Below are 17,194 nucleotides of genomic sequence, written 5' to 3' on the forward strand. Positions count from 1 at the left end.
CTGTCCTAATATTGGATCCACAACCTGATTCAAGTCCATACGACTTGTAGCCACATAAGCAGGTTGTCTCCATTGTTTCTCTATAATACAAAGTTACTCAAGAGATTTGGAATCAGTTTGTCTATTTTAGTTATAGTTTAGGCAGTTACTTTTTTCAATCAAGTGTCTCATGGCTGGTAGCCTCCACCATGCTATCCCTCGGGAGGACACTTTCATCATGCAGCATGATCTGGGAGGGGGGGGGGGGTGTCCTCCCAAGGCGTAGCATGGTGGAGGCTATCAGCCATGAGACGCCTCCGTGAAAATATAGGGGATCTTTTTAGGCCTCTTTCACACTTGCGTTGTCCGGATCCGGCGTGTACTCCACTTGCCGGAATTACACGCCGGATCCGGAAAAACGCAAGTGTACTGAAAGCATTTGAAGACGGATCCGTCTTCAAAATGCTTTCAGTGTTACTATGGCACCCAGGACGCTATTAAAGTCCTGGTTGCCATAGTAGTAGTGGGGAGCGGCATACTTACAGTCCGCGCGGCTCCCGGGGCGCTCCAGAATGACGTCAGAGCGCCCCATGCGCATGGATCATGTGATCCATGCGATCACGTCATCCATGCGCCTGGGGCGCCCTGACGTCACTCTGGAGCGCCCCGGGAGCTGCACGGACGGTAAGTATGCTGCTCCCCGCTCCCCACTACAGTTTACCATGGCTGCCAGGACTTTAGCGTCCCGGCAGCCATGGTAACCATTGAGAAAAAGCTAAACGTCGCATCCGGCAATGCGCCGAAACGACGTTTAGCTTAAGGCCGGATCCGGATCAATGCCTTTCAATGGGCATTCATTCCGGATCCGGCCTTGCGGCAAGTGTTCCGGATTTTTGGCCGGAGCAAAAAGCGCAGCATGCTGCGCTATTTGCTGCGGCCAAAAAACGTTCCGTTCCGGAACTGAAGACATCCTGATGCATCCTGAAGGACGGACTGTCCATTCAGAATGCATTAGGATAATCCTGATCAGTATTCTTCCGGCATAGAGCCCCGACGACGGAACTCTATGCCGGAAGACTATAACGCAGGTGTGGAAGGGCCCTAACGAGCGTTTTAGATGCCGGTCTTAATAACCCCTATATGTGGCGGTGGATCCGCCGAAATTATGATGAGGCTCCGGCTGGATTACATTTTTAGACCAAAACAGGCGTATAAGATAATAAATGACACGGGCCTGCCGACCTGTCCCTCTTCACTTTTTTAGACCTGGAAAAAAAATCGCAGCTTGCAGCGCAACTGATCGTTGTGCCGCAATCTGTGCCTGAAATGCACCTGAGATAGACGTATTTCAGGATAATAATTGACCCCCATACTGCTTAAACTAGTCAGTTAATGAAAATAATAAATAGATTGATTCCAAATTGAATGCTACAAGGCCTTGTATTATAAAGAATAAATTGAGACAACCTGATCAGGCATGGTCAATTATAATATGCTTGATCATTTTGTTCTGCTAGGACATAAGCCACTGGTAGGATTTATTGGGTTATGGAAGCCATCCACATTAGAGGAACAAAGGGCGAACCTGCAGAGGGACTGGACACTCATCTCATTTTGTGTGGGGGCGTCTTGACTGCCCCAGTTAGATTTCAGACTGCCCAGTTCTGTTAGCTCACAAGATATAAACCGCTGGAGGTCTTTGTCAGCAGCTTATTCCCATGCTCTACCTGAGAACACATGCATGCTTAGCCAAGTGTGCCTGTTTAAGGGAGGTCAGGAGGAATACCCAGCAGCCGAATGAGCATTTTTAGGGTGTATAATGTAACCCTTATTCTGGGCTCTTCCATGAGAAAATTTGAAGCCGAACATGCATGCATTTATAGGCTGGCCTGGAGAATCAACTTAGTGTTGAGCGAATTGAAGTTAATGAAGTGCAATTCAATCTGAATTTCAGGAAAAATTCAATTTGCCACAAATCAGAATTTCTTGCCACATCGTGGTAATGAATCAATTTTTCCTGAAATGGCAGTAAAAAAAAGATACTCACCTCATCCATCTTGATGTGTGATGTCATCAGAGTTGGCAGGCATCAGTGTGATGATGTCATCAGTGATGATGTCACCGTGTAACACCATTACATCAGCGTGTGTGGATAAGGTAAGTTTGTATTTTTAGTTTTAATCCCTAATTAACCCCCTGACAGGCTGAATGTGACTCTCAGATGCTGCTATCAGTGTTGAACGGGGCATCTGAGGGGTTAAATTACGGGGGAGGCGGTGTGATCATTGCGCCTGCTCCATACAATGGAACGCAATTCGTTACAAAGTACTGCTGTCTATTACCTGCCAGCTAGTGGATCAGTGGGCATTCCTAGTCATTTCATGTGTGTTGAGCCAGAACCAAGAAGTGGAGAGCAGCATTGGGACAGCAGAGGTGGGGATCAGTGAGGATGAGTAATGATTCTTTTTTTATTTCTATATTTTTCTGGCCCAATTATTATAGTTTCTTTGAAGGATCTTCCCAGAAAACCCTTTTAAGACCTCACCTGTAATTACCATATATATATTTTTTTTTTCCGTTTAAACCTCCCCCAGGAAAACCCATTCAGCTTTAGAAAGATATTCCTTTTACCAGCTACTATACACAAGCGGTACATGAATACAGATATCTGTGTAGGGTTAATAATAACATCCCTCAGGGTATATATATCGCATTAATCGTCTGAGACCCAGCAGGTATGACAAGCACAGATAAAGCTTGTGAGGGCTATACAGGCAGCCGCACAAAGGCTGAGCTCCAGGCAACAACCAGTTTCCCCGATCATTGTGATGGCCGCGGCTTGTCCCTGCAAGTCAAACACCTGGTGCGGTAGAGTTTCACTGGAGATCTCTTCAGGAATCACCTTGTGAATGCTTTGAAGTATACTTGCAGTTCTGGTAACAGGTTGAATTGATGTGATTTTGTGGGAAGTGGCTAATTTCTACTTTTTAACCCACTTATTAATAGATAAATTATTATAAAACTATTCACCCCCCAAGAAAAAATGGCGCATTATTTCTTCAGCATTGAATCAGTTATCAGCTCTCAGTTATTCATGGAGTCACAAACGAGTGGCCTAGAAAATACATTTATTAGGCTGCAATCACAAATACAGTTTTGGGGCAGTTTTTACATATTTTTTTTAAGCAAAGCTAGAAATAGATTAAAAATGACTAAAAAGTAACAACAAAAACAAAAAAGGACTTATACGATCCTGCTGGAAACACTAATGGCTTTGGGTCAAAAAATATCATCAACAAATACACCTCACACTGCATCAGAAACTACATGTGTGTTTCCACCCTAAAAGTGAGTGTTTTAAAGCATATTTAGAGGGTCGATCAACAGGAAAAGACACAGGCCCAAATTTACCCATAGAAGTGAATGGGGCTGATCTGCGATACTAAGCCGCTATACTATGTACGGCGCTGTGCTTGGTGAGCAGAGAGAAGGCCGCAGCGCTACTGTGAGCATCAGTGCCTTCTCAGATAGCTGATCGGTGGGAGTCCCAGACGTCGGACCCCTACCAGATATCTAGAGGATAGGTCATCAGTAAAAACACTTTGAAAGCCCATTTAATAATAACATAAAACTGGGTCAAATATTCAAAAAGAACAGCACTGCCACAAGATATGAAAGTACAAGGCCTCCAAGGACAAACATCAAGGAGTGTATTATCAAAACTGTTGTAAATGAAAACTGGGTTTGTTGCCCATTAGATTCCACTTTTCATTTTTCAGAGATCCTTTGGTTCTGGAATCTGGTTGGCTGCTCTTTTTTTTTTCAGTTTTGCTAAATCTCCCCCTTAGAATCTCCCTGTATCCCTATTCCTCATAGAAATAGAGACAAAGGAGAATATTAAACTGAACAATCCTAAAGTTCCAGACAGAGTCATCAATGTCCTCTTCCTGGACCCCATTGCTGTTAACTGGTTAAGAGCCTCAGAGTTCTAAACCGGTCTTTATTAGTTGAGCATAAGTAAGCATGATATACTAGAAAATAGTAAAATTGAAACTATTCAGTTAAATTATACTCCATTTATACTATAAAATCCTCTCTAACAACCTTCCTGAAACAACTGAGAGATAAGTCTTATATTTGATCTTTCAATTTTCCGAATTTTTAAAGACTCTTTAAGATAATAGTTGTACTAGACTGGAGAATATATTGTACGTAGACCCATTAATTCCCCCAAAACTCTTCAATCCAAGAACAGACCTTATACAATAAGTAATATGATAAGTATTTTCTAAAAGAGGACAACTCTATCCAAAATATCCTTTAGATATAAACCTAATCAAATAGACCAGTCAAGGAGATTGTTCCCAAAGAACCAGGTGTTGTATCTGAGGCAATATACTGTAATAATATACTGTAATAATATTTAAAATTCGGTAGTGAAAGCCCACCCAGTTTCTGAGGGATATTAAAGGGGTTGGCCCATCTCATACATTGGGTGCATTTTGCTAGGATATGCCCTCAATGTCTGATAGGTGCTTGGCCCACCTCTGGGACCGACACCTACCTCTAGAACGAAGCCCGCAAAGTGAAGGAGAGCAGATCGCGCATGCGAGGCCACCCTCGAATCATTTCTATGAGTTTGAAAAATAGCCAAGCACTGGCTTGGCTATTTCCATCAGCCCCATAGAAGTAAATGGAGGGGTGACCGTGCTGGTGCGGCGCACTTCCCATTTATTTCTATAGGCCTTCCAAAATTAGCCAAGAACACTGCTTGGCTATTTTCAGCACTCCCATAGATATGAATGGAGGGTGTCCTCCAAAGTTAATTAGGTGTCGTATCTGGGAACTTATGGCAACCATTAACCTTGTGTATTATGTTAATGCTGTGACACTTGACCAGTGCATATCCTGCTCATTCAGGTGACACACCAGTTGCACACCGTATCCCAGGACGCTTTGTGTTTCCTACCAGACTAGAAGATGGCAGGATAATCTTCAGCTTCTCCACCTCCTCCTGTAAAAGGTGGTGTCTGAAGGCTTACAAGTGTCTCCTATAGATGATTGTCCTTACACAGCGCTGTCCACCCCTCTGGTATTGTTCTTCCAATCAACCATGAGAGTTGTCACTTGTGCACTTACAAAAAATGGATTGCCGTCTAGACGTGGTTTTAACGTCATTATTTTATTTGTTTTAATGTTTTGTTATTGGTTTTAGACACTTGTCACAATGTAACAGCCAACACCACCTTTATGGGAGACGTCCCAGATATTGTGCCCCCTCCTCGACAATAACCTTTTATATAATCTTATTCTCTGCAGACTGCCCTCAACAGATGATAATTGCAGCCTGTGGACCGTTCACCACATCGGACACCATCACTTATGATGCCCTAAAGGATCTGGTGGATGTTATTAATAGAGACCGTCCAGATGTCTGCATTCTGGTTAGATCAAAGAACTAGCAATTACATTCAACATAAACCTGCATGTATGTGACATCTTATGGGCTTTCTGTATGCCTTCCATATGCCACAATAACGAATTGTACCACTAGTGTTATTACTAGTGTTACTAATAATACTCATCCAAGGGATGCCTTTGGTGCCATTCTGATTGGTCATGAACAGGACCAGGTAAGGGTCTCTGCACAGGGGGACCTTGTAACATGAATGCTTGTTTACAAAGTAAACCTTTTTAATTCATAAAATAGGGTCAGGTTGGACCTGTGGGCACTGGTGGCAGAGAAAGCGGGGGCAGCTTTACCGTGGCTCTCACTGTCCAGCTGTCTAGGCAGGATGTATTTTGTAGTGGAAAATCGACCACAAAACTTTTCCCGTGGATCCACAGCAGGAAGCACACGAGTTATATGTGCACGTGACACGGATTTCACTCCCTGTATTGCAAAGGGTAAATCTGTAGCAGAAAACCATAGAAATCAATTGATATTTTGCAGATTTAAAATCCATGTTGCAGCTGATGTGCAAGTTTGTTGTGGGCATTTTCTGCTGTCTGTGGTTGAGATAAAAAACGAAACGAAAAAAACTCATCCCCTTTGCTGCTGCTGTGAAATGCTCCCGATATTCCGCAGGGAAACCTATTGTGGAAAACCTGCAGCATTTTCACCACTTTACCATGTGGCCGTAGCCGCCGTACCCTGAGGTTTTCCCCATGTGCGGTGGATGCAGAAACCAAGATAGCAATGACATAAAATACATCAGTAACATCAATAAACTTTTATATACAAATGCTACTATGCCGGGAGCAAGCCTTATAGAGTCTATAATAAAGCTGTTGTGGATGCTAATATCGGGGGCAGTTGACTTTTAAAGCTTGAGAGGACCTTTCATAGGCTTCAAAATAACAGATAGTTTTGCAGATAGAGGAATAGTCTGTGACAGCAGTTTTTACGTCCTGAACTATTTTAATTGTGTTTTTTGTTCCATTTTCAGAGCTTGCAGGTGACGGTGACATATGAAGAGATGTCCAAGTCTTGCCTGGAAACAAATATCGAAGGAACATGGCCGTGATGTTAGAAACTGAGTGAAGGTGACCCATCTGAAAGCCCACCTTGCACGGCTACCCAGCTAGCAGATGTCCGTTATTACATTTTTGTTTTCGAAGTAGAGGTGGGTGAATAGATACAAAAACTTGGAGAAAATCTAAGTCAAATTTAAATAAAAAAACAAAAACAAACTCAGATTCTAGAACATTGAATTTTGTGCGCATCGAATCAGGAAAACTGAAGAGGGTGAGTGAGTGAGAGACCTTTTTTAGGCTACTTTCACACTAGCGTTCGATCGGATCCGTTCTGAACGGATCCGATCGTAATAATGCAGACGGAGGCTCCGTTCAGAACGGATCCGTCTGCATTATATTAGCAAAAAAAAAGCTAAGTGTGAAAATAGCCTCGGACGGATCCATCCAGACTTTCAATGTAAAGTCAATGGGGGACGGATCCGCCTGAAGATTGAGCCACATTGTGGCATCTTCAAACGGATCCGTCCCCATTGACTTACATTGTAAGTCTGGACGGATCCGCACGCCTCCGCACGGCCAGGCGGACACCCGAACGCTGCAAGCAGCGTTCAGCTGTCCGCCTGGCCGTGCGGAGGCGAGCGGAGCGGAGGCTGAACGCCGCCAGACTGATGCAGTCTGAGCGGATCCGCCTCCATTCAGACTGCATCAGGGCTGGACGGCTGCGTTCGGGTCCGCTCGTGAGCCCCTTCAAACGGAGCTCACGAGCGGACCAGCGAACGCTAGTGTGAAAGGAGCCTTAGTCATCGCATTTTCAATTAGGTTAATTAGGTTATTTTAAGAAATTCACTCTTCTCTATTCAGAATCAGAAGCTTTTATTTTTAAATGTTTACATTTTTCAGTTCTGGTTTTGTTACCACAGACAACACCGACTATTCACAAATGCACTCATCATGTGCTACTGTGGACATCCTAATAGTTTCCTGTTACTTCATAGGCTACTTTCACACTTGCGTTTGGTGCGGATCCGTCATGGATCTACACAGACGGATCCGTTCAGATAATACAACCGTCTGCATCCGTTCAGAACGGATCCGTTTGTATTATCTTTAACATAGCCAAGACGGATCTGTCATGAACTCCATTGAAAGTCAATGGAGGACGGATCTATTTTCTATTGTGCCAGATTGTGTCAGTGAAAACGGATCCGTCCCCATTGACTTACATTGTGTGTCAGAACGTTTGGCTCAGCTTCGTCAGACAGACACCAAAACACTGCTTGCAGCGTTATAGTGTCCGCCTACAGAGCGGAATGGAGACTGATCGGAGGCAAACTGATGCATTCTGAGCGGATCCTGTTCCATTCAGAATGCATTAGGGCAAAACTGATCCGTTTTGGACCGCGTGTGAGAGCCCTGAACGGATCTCACAAACTGGAAGCCAAAACGCCAGTGTGAAAGTAGCCTTATGCTTCATATTTTTCTCCAGACCTGGTTCCCATTTGGTGTTTGTGCCGTTTCTCTGAGATGATCACCACTTGTGCATTGTCAGCCTGCTGAAAACGGCACGACAGTCTAAGGCCCCTTGCACACGGCTGTTGTGCGGCCGTTCCGTGTATTGGGGCCCACAATTTGCAGTCCCCAATGCACGGGCAACATCCGTGCGGCGGCCGGGATGGATTAAGACCTATTGAACTTGAATGGGTCCGTGATCCGTCCGCACTGTAAAAAAATAGAACAAGTTCTATTTTTTGCGGTGCAGAGGCACAGACAGAAACACCACAGAAGCACTCTTGAGTGCTTCCGTGGGGTTCTGTGCCTCCGTTCCGCACCGCATCTCCCGTATTGTGCCCGTGTATTGTGGACCCGCTGTTGTGGACCCCACAATGGCCGTGTGCAGGAGGCCTAAGGTAGTTGTGATCAACCTCCGGCACTCCCAGCATGCTCCATTCATTTCTATGGGAGTTCTGAGAAGAGCAGAGCAATTATGCGTGTTGGGAGTTGTAGTTTCCCAATTGCCTACTCATGATCTAAGCTGCAGTGATGGCTAACCTCCAGCACTCCAGCTGTGGTGAAACTATGACTCCCAACATGCTCGATTCATTTCTCTGGAGTTCTAAAAACAGCTAAGGCTACTTTCACACTTGCGGCAGTGTGATCCGGCAGGCAGTTCCGTCGCCGGAACTGCCCACCGGATTCGCCGATCTGGATGTGACTGAAAGCATTTGTGAGACGCATCCGGATGTGGATCTGTCTCACAAATGCTTTGCAAGAACGGATCTGTCTCTCCGCTTGTCATGCGGAAAGACGGATCCGTCTTGTATCTTTTTTCAAATTTTTACCAGTCTGCGCATGCGCAGACCGGAAGGACGGACCCGGCATTCCGGTATTTTGAATGCAGGATCCGGCACTAATACATTCCTACGGTTTTATTTTTTGCCTGATCAGTCAAAAAGACTGAACTGAAGACATCCTGATGCATCCTGAACGGATTACTCTCCATTCAGAACGCTTTAGGATAAAACTGATCAGTTGTTTTCCGGTATAGAGCCCCTGTGAGGGAACTTAGTGCCGGAAAAGAAAAACGCAAGTGTGAAAGTTCCCTAAGCAACTCTTGGGGGTTGTAGTTTTACCACAGCTGGAGTGCCGGAGGTCAGCCATCACAGATCTAAGGTATGTGGGGAGCTCCCAACTCTGCCCCACAGATGATGTCGGGGGAGGGAAGGATTGGCCAAAGTATTTTCACCCGCTCCTTTGCTTCTGAGACGACATGCCACCACCAGAGGTGTCTGGCAGCAGCTTTCTCCCCTCTCCCCACTGAATACACATACACCCGTATGTATATAGGAGAGCTGGAGGAAGAGCTGTCAGCCAAACGGAATGTAGCTACTATGAGACAAGATGAGATAAACTGGGAATATATCCGATTGTATTAACAGATAAATCCTTTGTAAATGTGCCCATACAATAAGATGAACGTTGTCTAAAGGCGTTTACACCTCCCGATATTACAGATGATTGTTGGGAAGGAAGCAGCGATGCAGTGATTTCTGTCGCAGTATGAGGGCGAGGGATCGCTATCGCAGTCGCTCTACCCCATACAGAACCTTTGGTGTTTAGACCACACGGTCTGCTGCCCAGAAACGATGATTGATGTGCCTGCGTTTTGCTCGTTCATCGGCAGCACATTTAGAAAGGCAGATTGTTAAGAATGAACGTTTGCAGGAACGGTCGTTCAAGATAATCTGTCCGAAAATCGGGCTGTGTAAATCCACCTTAAGGGCTCATGCACACGACCATATTTATTTTGCAGACCACAAAAAATACTAATGACATCCGTGTGCATTCTGTATTTTGAAGAACGGAACAGCTGGCCAGTGATGGCCAGTTCACCCGCGAACACATGCGGGCTGCCATCTTAACTCACAAGTCCAGCGATGCACAGGTAAGTCCTTACCTGTGCCTGTGAGTGAGCCGGTCTGAATTCAAAGGCGGTCACTGGGAGCAGGCAGTTCCGAGAACAGCGCCGGGGGCCTTCATCGGGCTGTTTGCGGAACTGCCTGCTCCCGGTGACCACATTTGTTTCAGACCGGCTCGCGCACAGGCACAGGTAAGGACTTACCTGTGCATCGCCGGACTTGTGAGTTAAGATGGCAGCCCGCATGTGTTAATAATAGGACATGTTCTATTTTTTTGCGGAACGGACATGCGGACATATGGAAACGGAATGCACACGGAGTAATTTCAATTTTTTTTGCAGAGTCGTTGAAATTAATGGTTCCGCATACAGTCCACAAACCCCCCCCCCCCCCCCCGGAACAAACACTGAAAGAAAATACGTTCATGTGCATGAGCCCAAAACCTGCCGATTTCAGAGGAACCATCTGGCAATTCTATGTGTATGAGGGGTTCCTAACCAGTCCCTGATGTCACATGTCACGAGATAAGAAGGACTGGGCAATACATCTATGGGGTCGGGAGCAGTGGCGCACCGACAGGGGTGGTCCAGAGGGTCCAGACCCCCCCTAGAACAACCAGCAAATATTTTATTATTATTTTTTTATCCCTCAGGGCAGCACCGCCGTTCACCACAGGCATCGCGGCCCTGGTTCTAGTTGTGATGGGGCAGTAGGAGGCATTGTGGAAGCGCTCATCTCCATTGTCATCTGTATCACCGTCCTCAAGACAGTTATACAGATGGCTGTGCTGTGGCGGGGCAGGGGAGGGAGAGGCGTCTCCCTTCCCTATTCTTCTGATAGGCCGCAGCACACAGTGGGGGACACAGGAGGCCGGAAGGCCTGCATCGCATTACTGCTGATGAAGGTAAGTTTTAATTATATTTATTTATTTATTTATTTGGGGGGGGGGGGGGGCGGGGAGCTTGCACTATGGGGGCATTTCTTACAACCCCATTGTTTTTGGGGGGGCATTATGGGGGCATTTTTTACTGGAACATTATGGGGGGGCACCATGGGGAGAGGAGCACTATGGGGGCATCTGTGGGCTCTAAAGGGGCATTTTTTTATTGTCACATTATGGGGGGCACTATAGGGGAGAGTGGCACTATGGGGCATCTGATGGCACTATAGGGGCATTATTTGGGGGCACTATGCGGAAGTGCGGGCTCTAAAGGGGCCTTTTTTATTGGCACATAATGGGAGGCACTATGACACATGGTGGCACAATGGGAGCATTTTTGTATTGGCACATTATGGGAGGCACTATAGGGCATTATTTGGGGGCACTATGGGGGAGTGAAGCACTATTGGGGCATCTGGTGGCACTAAGAAGGGGCATTTTTTTACTGGCACATTATGGGCGAGAGGAGCACTATAGGGGCATCTGCTGGGGGCACTAAGAAGGGGCATTTTTTTACTGGAATATTATGGGGAAACTATGGGGGAGAGGAGCAGTATTAGGGAGTTTACTGGGGCACTATATATGGGTATTTTATATTGGCATACATTATGGGGACATTAGCTCAACTGTGGGCACTAAGTGGGGGTATTTCATGTACAGTCATATTATAAGGAGAATTATTACTACTATGGGGTAATATGGTAAGCTTTACTACTACTGGGGGGATATGAGGAACATGATTACTAGTATGGGCAGTATATGGGCATTAATACTACTAAGTGTGCTCTGGCAGAGAATTATTTCTATTGGTGGGATTTTGGGGAGGACTGTTACTTTGGGAGGCACCCTGGCACAGAAACAGCTTAGCACAATTATTTGGGGGGGACATTATCTTTATACTATTAGTGTCTGGGCGCAGTTATTTTTTAGAGCACTGTGTGCCAATAATTGTTGAAGGGGGCACTATCTGTGTGGTAGTAGTATTTCCAGGGGGACTTTCTGCAGTATAGTATTGGGGGTGGCAGGAAAGGGTGTTCAGAAGATGTGAAGATGATGGAAATGTGTACAAATGTCTGTTTGTCAATCTCTGCAGAGAGGGGAGATGGCTGAAAAATCATCATGATGGTCTGGTCAGAATAGAGAAGATGAGGAAAGAGAACGTCTACAACAAAGGTGACATCACTGGATGTAAGAGGTATGTGGCGTTATGTAGGAATGCAGATGCTCCGGCTCCTTCCACTGCCATTTGCAGAAGGAGGATTCATAGCTGGGTGAGGACGGCCAAGGTGGGCAGCAGGCCACGGGCGAGTGGCAGATAGTGGGGGGAACCACAGGCCTTGAGCAGGATCTGGGGATGGAGGAGAGCGAAGGAGCCTACTGGCTGTAGCCTGCTGTTTATTGTATAATGTGAAGCAGGCAGTGCAGCCAGGACATGCCCGCTCCTCTCCGTATGATGTGTAGAGACAGGCCGCAACTATAGAATGTGACACATTTTTCCACTCCTACAGGGCTTTTGGAAATGGTCAGGCAAAATAATCAGCGCAGCACACTACATGCTCCGCATTTTTAAATATGAAGGGGGCTTTGAAAAATATGCAGGCAAAAGAATTGGCACAGCCTGCTACACGTGCCACATTTTTTGCCTTTCGGACCCCCCCTTGACAAAATTCCTGGGTGCTCCCCTGGTCGGGAGGAGCTTTCAGAAGCTACTCTCCTCTCTCTCTCTGCAGTCCACACATCCATATGGTCAGGGGTTTACCTGATGAGTCAACTCCATTCATTTTTAATTGACACAATTAAGTAAGCCAAATGGACTGTACCCAGACAGCAGGGTTTGCAGCTACAGAAATGGTTTTTGTGCCATATGACCATATGGAATGTGTTATTTAAAGCCGTATACAATAACATTAGACGCATATTTCAGAAGGTATTCTCTTACTTGATGCTGCTGTGGTCTGTGCAGCTGATTCATACGGAAATGTGTGATTTTTATATTTTTAAATGAGAATAGAGAAACCACAAAGATAAAGGTTCATGTAATGTAGACTGTAGGATGTTGTATGTGTGTCATCTACAGCATAATACATCAGATGGTGAGGAGCGGGCGGTTGGGCTTCCTCTGGCTGCGTTTGGTTGTGTTGAGCTGTTACTTTAATCAGTTATTTTCTGCTTTTTGTTCCCCCAGAGAGAGCACTTTGTGGCAGATCCTTGCACCTTGTCTGTCGCAGACCTGCTCTCACATGGGTGCAGAGGAGATCAGCGGGTACTGGTTCAACCATCACATTGCTCTTGCTGGGCATTGGTGGCTGTCAACCATAACATAATTCTGTTCCCAGTACCTCTGTGGTAAAATGCAGGATGCTTAAAAACATTAGATCTTTGGAGCCCACTAAATAAAATAGCATAGAAATCTATACAGGTTACTATGTGGAAGATACAGAGGCAGTCTTCTCAGCCTGCCTCTTACCTCACTATCTCAGCCCATGGCGCCTTACATGTGCCTAACAATCCTGCCAGTTAAGTATACAGGAACAGAGTACCTACTGTCAGGGCTACTCTCCTCTCTCTTCCCTGCACACAAACTAAGGCCTCATGCACACGACCGTTGTGTGCATCCGTGGCCGTTGTGCCGTTTTCCGTTTTTTTTCACGGACCCATTGACTTTCAATGGGTCCGTGGAAAAATCGGAAAATGCACCGTTTTGCAGCCGAGGCCGTGATCCGTGTATCCTGTCCGTCAAAAAAATATGACCTGTCCTATTTTTTTGACGGACAACGGTTCACGGACCCATTCAAGTCAATGGGTCCGTGAAAGAACACGGATGCACACAAGATTGGCATCCGTGTCCGTGATCCGTGGCCGTAGGTTGCTTTCATACAGACGGATCCGAAGATCCGTCTGCATAAAAGCTTTTTCTGATCTAAGTTTTCACTTCGTGAAAACTCATTTCCGACAGTATATTCTAACACAGAAGCGTTCCCATGGTGATGGGGACGCTTCTAGTTAGAATACACTGCAAACTTTGTACAAGACTGCCCCCTGCTGCCTGGCAGCACCCGATCTCTTACAGGGGGATATGATAGCACATTTAACCCCTTCAGGTGTGGCACCTAAAGGGGTTAATTGTACTATCATATTCCCCTGTAAGAGATCAGGGCTGCCAGGCAGCAGGGGGCAGACCCCCCCCCTCCCCAGTTTGAATATCGTTGGTGGCACAGTGTGCCAACCACCATCGCCCCCCCCCCTCCCTCCCTCTATTGTATTAAATCGTTGGTGGCACAGTGTGCCAACCACCATCGGCCCCCCTCCCTCCCTCTATTGTATTAAATCGTTGGTGGCACAGTGTGCCAACCACCATCGGCCCCCCTCCCTCTATTGTATTAAATCGTTGGTGGCACAGTGTGCCAACCACCATCGCCCCCCTCCCTCCCTCTATTGTATTAAATCGTTGGTGGCACAGTGTGCCAACCACCATCGCCCCCCCCCGCCACCCCCCTCTCCCTCTATAGCAGTAACATTGGTGGCAGTGTGCGGTCTCAACAGTAGAAGATTCATACTTACCTGCTTGCTGCTGCGATGTCTGTGAACGGCCGGGAGCTCCTCCTACTGGTAAGTGACAGTTCTTTAGCAATGCGCCGCACAGACCTTTCACTTACCAGTAGGAGGAGCTCCCGGCCGGACACAGACATCGCAGCAGCAAGCCGGTAAGTATGAATCTTCTACTGTTGAGACCGCACACTGCCACCAATGTTACTGCTATAGAGGGAGGGGGGGCAATGGTGGTTGGCACACTGTGCCACCAACGATTTAATACAATAGAGGGAGGGAGGGGGGCCGATGGTGGTTGGCACACTGTGCCACCAACGATTTAACACAATAGAGGGAGGGAGGGGGGCCGATGGTGGTTGGCACACTGTGCCACCAACGATTTAATACAATAGAGGGAGGGAGGGGGGGCCGATGGTGGTTGGCACACTGTGCCACCAACGATATTCAAACTGGGGAGGGGGGGGGGCTGCCCCCTGCTGCCTGGCAGCCCTGATCTCTTACAGGGGAATATGATAGTACAATTAACCCCTTTAGGTGCCGCACCTAAAGGGGTTAATTGTGCTATCATATCCCCCAGTAAGAGATCGGGTGCTGCCAGGCAGCAGGGGGCAGTCTTGTACAAAGTTTGTAGTGTATTCTAACCTGAAGCGTCCCCATCACCATGGGAACGCCTCTGTGTTAGAATATACTGTCGGATCTCAGGTTCACGAAGTAGCTCATATCCGACAGTATATTCTAACATAGAGGCGTTCCCATGGTGATGGGGACGCTTCAAGTTAAAATATACCATCGGATTGGAGAAAACTCCAATCCGATGGTATAAAAGAACTCCAGACTTTACATTGAAAGTCAATGGGGACGGATCCGTTTGAAATGGCACCATATTGTGTCAACATCAAACGGATCCGTCCCCATTGACTTGCATTGTAATTCAGGACGGATCCGTTTGGCTCCGCACGGCCAGGCGGACACCAAAACGACTGAAGCCCGTCTGTGGGGCAGGCGCATGGGGATCGCAGAGCCATTTACTTGAATGGGTCCGCGATCCTTCCATTCCGCAAAAAGATTCTAACTTTTTGCAGAGTGGAAGCACGGAACGGAACCCCAGAAAGCACTCTGTAGTGCCTCCATAGTGTTCCATTCTTCCGATCCGCATCTCTGGACCCATTGAAAAATGAATGATTCTGTATCCATGATGGGGAATGGCCACGGAACGGTGCACGTGTATTGCGGATCCGCAGATGCGGTCCGAAATACGGCGACGGGCATCACACGTTCGTGTGAACGAGCCCTAATATTGCAGAGAATGTAGTGGGAAGGAGGGAATTTTTTTTTTTTATGGATCGTGACCTCTAAACAGCCTCTGCTGCTGGCGGACAATGATTCTGTATGGGGATGAGCGATAGCATTAGTGATCACTGCTCCCTGTACTGTGGAGAAGATTGCTGCATGTGCAATGGGATGGAACGAGGTATGCTAGGGCCCTTCAAGTTTGCTGGGGTGATGGTACCCAGGTGTAGGAATACCCGAGTGGTATAAGGTGGCCCAAAATGTCTCTTAATGTTTTGTGTCACGATGCTCCTACCTGGATACGGCTGGACCCCAGGTGTTGGCTCCGAAGCAGCAAATAGAGGGTATAATTGAGGAGTTTGAAGAAATAATTGAGTCCAGAGCTTGTGATGAAGTTGAATAGCGGCTTTACTTTCAATAAACGTTCTGGCAAAACGGTTTAGACTTTGTTTTGGTCCCAGCACGCTTTAGCATTAAAGGGTTTCTACCACTTCGTTTTCACATAATTAGGTGTCAGACACTAGCGATCTGCTAGTGTCTGCTCTGCCAAACAATCCTAATATAATAGCTTTTGGGGCAGCCGTTTCGCTAAAAAAGAACTTATATGGATATGCTAATGACCCTCTAGGTGCTATGGGGGCGTCATTAGCACCTAGAGGATCGGTCTACCTTCACAAGATGCCGCCGCCCAGCGTGTCCCTCCAGCCCGCCCATCTCCTCCGGAATGCGATCAAGCGGACGACTTCTCGCGCATGCGCCGTGCGCGTCTGTATTCGGCGCATGCGCAGTGAATGTCCGACCGCTTCCCTGCTCAGACATCTCCACTGCGCCTGCGCCGATGACGTCATAGTGCTCCATCGGGTGCCCGCCTGCACCCCTCACCTCAGCGCCACCTCCTCAATCCACCCGTCCCTCTGCCAGATCCGGCGCCTGCGCACTAGGCTCAGCCTGATGCGTTGCGGACTCCTGGCAGCGGCTTCGTTGAGCGAAGTGCGCATGCGCATCAGGCCAGCGCATGCGCACTTCGCTCAACGAAGCCGCTGACAGAATCCCTTTAAGTTATACCAGGGAACTTTCTTCCTGCCTTCTGAGGCTTTATGCTTTGGCCTTTATGTCCAGCTGAGCTTAGGGTGCTCTGGCTGGCTTGGCTTGGGCACGTCCCGAAGAGACGTGGCCCTGCACACCTTCACCTAGCTTGGGGTACGCTAGACTGGAACTAACTGGTCCCCACCCTTCCTGCAGGAAGTGAGACTCGTCCCACTTCTCCACAGAGGGGGGTTAGAATGGAATGGAAGGTTCTATTCTAACTCTAGCTCTGCCATATTTTCTACCACCTGCTGGTGAACCAGGCACATTACACGTGAACATAAACAGCTGCATAGAAATAGATATGCCCATTATACAGGACCTGAAAATAAATGCATAGATGACGTGATATTAGCATACACAGATAGGAAGCAGGGAGTAGGAGTGGTAATGCCGCTCTGGGGTGTTACACATGTAATGGCAGGAGTGCAGGCATCCCCGAGTACATTGAAGGGGT

At 47.1% G+C, this 17,194-nt stretch overlaps 1 protein-coding gene across 2 annotated transcripts in view; it reads left to right on the plus strand.

Annotated features, from left to right (window-relative positions):
• Nucleotides 1-640: 640 nt before the first annotated feature.
• CDC42EP2 (CDC42 effector protein 2) overlaps nt 641-17,194 on the plus strand; it is a 29,243-nt gene continuing 12,689 nt past the window's right edge. The window contains exons 1-3 of one of the 2 annotated variants that reach the window (XM_044270909.1): nt 641-663; nt 5,299-5,423; nt 6,429-6,605. The gene's annotated coding sequence lies outside the window, so the exon portion shown is untranslated. Of the gene's footprint in view, nt 664-5,298; nt 5,468-6,428; nt 6,606-17,194 lie in introns of both variants that reach the window. The other variant, XM_044270910.1, reaches the window with a different exon arrangement.

Source organism: Bufo gargarizans, chromosome 10, assembly GCF_014858855.1.
Source record: "Bufo gargarizans isolate SCDJY-AF-19 chromosome 10, ASM1485885v1, whole genome shotgun sequence".
In the NCBI taxonomy this organism is placed as follows: Eukaryota; Metazoa; Chordata; class Amphibia; order Anura; family Bufonidae; genus Bufo; species Bufo gargarizans.